The 3,266-nt window shown below is 42.5% G+C and overlaps 1 pseudogene; it reads right to left on the minus strand.

Moving 5' to 3' along the window:
• Positions 1-2,113: 2,113 nt before the first annotated feature.
• Positions 2,114-2,595, minus strand: LOC102835959 (annotated as a pseudogene).
• Between the last annotated feature and the right edge of the window lie 671 nt (positions 2,596-3,266).

Consider the following 3,266-nt stretch of genomic DNA (forward strand, 5'->3'; position numbering starts at 1 on the left):
AGAAGAGCCGAGAGCGGGACCCTACCCAGAGAAGCAGCAAGGCCCAAGATAGAGGCAGAGACGATGACGTGGAGTGATGAAGCAGATGAGGACTTTGGATCCAGAGAGGGAGAGGCACTGTGTGCTGAAGACTGGGGGGGAGGGGGAGTGTAGGGGGCGGGTTTGTAGGGAATATCCTTTGGTCGGTTGATGATGCATGGAGGGGATTGGAACCATGGCAATGAAACGATATACGCTAGAATGAATGTAAAACTAAAGTTCTCTCGTGTAAAGTATCATATAATTCACAATAAAACATTAAAAAAAAAAAAAGTGAGCGTTCCATATACTGGTCAGATAGAGACTGGTGGAACACTGCGACTATGGTCTTTGGTCACCCTTCAGGTCTGAAACAGAATTTACCCCTGTGGTTTAAATTTCAGCCAAGCAATAGATAGGTAGGTATATGCGGGTACAACAACACTAGTGAAGGGCACGCAGCATAGAATGATCAACCTTTCAAGATCAAAAGGGCAACATTTACCCAAGTATATAATGAAGAAGGGTTGGGAAAGAAGTAGGATTAGAGACAAGGAACACAGGGACGAAGCAGGATAAGGGATATTACACTGAGGGGATTGCAGTCATTGATATGAACGGAAGTGTATGATTAGCTGAATGTAAAACTGATGATCTGCTCTGTAAACCTTCACTCAATTCATAATAAAACATTAAAAAAATAATAATAATGTGACTGTCCCAGGAACCAAGGTAGAAGCTGCATGGAATTGTCTGACCTAGATTTGGAAGTCACACAGCATCACCTCTGCCACATTCCATTGGTTACAGTTGAATCACAAACCTGCCCCAGTTCAAGGAAAGGGGACATACACCACAATTCTCTCTGGAAGGAAAGTAAAGGAATTTGTAGATGTCATTTAAAATTGCCACAGTGTGTTAAACTCTATGTATTTAACTTTACAGAAGTCTGTCAATCATGATTATCAAACAGTAGTTCTGGTGTGGTGCTGTAGGATGAACACTGGACTACAAGGCACTTTGAATAGCAAAGTCAGCTGTTCAAACAAACCCATCAGCCATTCCTTGGAAACCCTGTAGAGTCGCTATGAGTTGGAACTGACCCGATGGCATTTAACAACAACAACAACATAAGCCTGGACAAAAATGACACACACACAAAAATGAAGTTCAACATCAGAGATGAATGAAAGGAACATGGTAGAATTGTCAAATACTGAGCTCAGGGCCCTGCGTTTTAATCAATTACAGGTAAACTTGCAGGGGTAGGAACTTAGATCTCTCAAAGGAACTTGGAGTCTATGAATTGCTGTCTGTGGTAGGTACTGCAGTGTACTTCCCAGCCCCCTCACCAAAGAAGAACGTGTCCTAGTTGCTAAAAGTGCTATGGGTAGGTGGCCTTCAGCTGTCTAACCCTTTCAGAGATCACTTCAGTTCAGAGTTGCCTTGCTGTTGAGTCAGTTCTGACTCATAGCGACCTTATATAACAGAGTAGAACTGCTCTACAGGTTTCCTGACACTGTAAATCTTTACAAAAGCAGACTGCCTCGTTTTTCTCCTGTGGAACAGCTGGTGAGTTCAAACTGTTGATGAATGCTTAACCCATTGTGCCACCAGGACTTTTTTCATTGCTAGTATATAAAAATACAATGGATTATTGTGCGTTGGTCTTGTATTCAGTGATTTTATTTGGCTCATTTATGAGTTTCAAATTACTTTGTGGGTTCTTTGGGGCTTTCCATGTAGACAATCATCATATTGCCTACTAATAGAGAGGTTTTTTTTCTTTCTTCCCAATATGTGTCCTTTTGTATCTCTTTCTTGCCTTATTTCACTGACTAAGACTTTCAATACCGTTGAAGACAACGTAATCAGTACACCAAAGTACATAGAATCTATTCTGGGAACGCAGGGCTGATTCAATATTTAAAATTCAATGAAATCCACCATATTAAAAGAAGAAAGATCACATGATCATGCCAATTTTTCTTCCTACCTCAGGTTTATTTGTACAAATAGCACAGAAGGACATCAGCTCCATGTAGATAGAAACCTAAAGGGTCACGTCAGTCCTTCTGTTCTCAGATGGAGAACTCTATTCCATCTTTGTGGGAGCCTGGAAACCTTTGGGAGACTGAGTTGAGGCCTTGCCTGGAGCTTGAGTAGAAGCCTTGGCTGGAGCTTCAGCCTTACTTTGAGCGTTGGTCTTAGACTTTGACTGACAGAGCCTCAGACCTTTGGCAATGCGTGCTCAAGCATGCTTGCCCAACTTGGGATGGGCAATGTAGGCCAGTTGACTGAACTTGCGGTTGACACCCTTTGGGAACTTAGGCTTGACCTCTTTGGACTTTACCAGAGCCTTGATAGCCTCAGCACGTGCATCCATGGCCTTGGCATTGTTGACATACATCTTCTTCAGGCCCTTCTTATTGTGCTTCTTGGCAAAGTGCATGTTCCTCAGAAACATGGGGTCCATCTCCTTAAGAAATTCATATCATTGTGATCAGGGTTTCTTGATGCCATTCTGTGCCATTTTCAGGACTGGTTATGCGTGGTCTGGTTCATGGACTTGGCCATGGCTACACCGTCACCCTCAGTTCCTGGTGTGCCGGAGACCTGATCGTATCAATTTATACATAAAAATCATTTGACAAAATACATGATAAAAAACCCCAACAACTAGGAATAGAAGGGAACTTCCACAACCTGATAAGAAGCACCCACAAAAAAAAATCCCCTATAGCTAAACATCATACTCAATCAGTGGTGAATGTCTAATTGAATATTACCCCCTGAGACCAAGGGTAAGGCAAGCATGTCGATTCTTCCCCACTATATACTTTAGAATCAGTAATTTAAAAATTACACAGTAGAATGTAGAATCCTTATTACTGCCACCATGGGATTGTTTGTAGGCTGGGGTGTGAAAGAGCCTAGGAAAAAACATCATAACCAAGGATTTCTGAACCTTCTCTGAGTTATAGGAGACACATTTCCCACTCATCAAGCCAGAACTGGAGGGGTTCTTTTGGAACTCTGTGCTAATGCCCACTTGTTGTTGTTAAGTGCCGTCGAGTCGATTCCGAGCTGGTGAGCTTGAACCGCCAACCTTGCAGTTCAAACGACTTTGCAGTCTGGCGCATTAACCCACAGCACCACAACAGGTCTCCACTCCTAAGTGAGTATGCCACACTTAGGAGTTTTTTATTTCATTTAGAATCTAAGCCAGGAGATGTTAGAGGACAATA

Source organism: Chrysochloris asiatica, unplaced genomic scaffold (assembly GCF_000296735.1).
Source record: "Chrysochloris asiatica unplaced genomic scaffold, ChrAsi1.0 scaffold00062, whole genome shotgun sequence".
NCBI lineage: Eukaryota > Metazoa > Chordata > Mammalia > Afrosoricida > Chrysochloridae > Chrysochloris > Chrysochloris asiatica.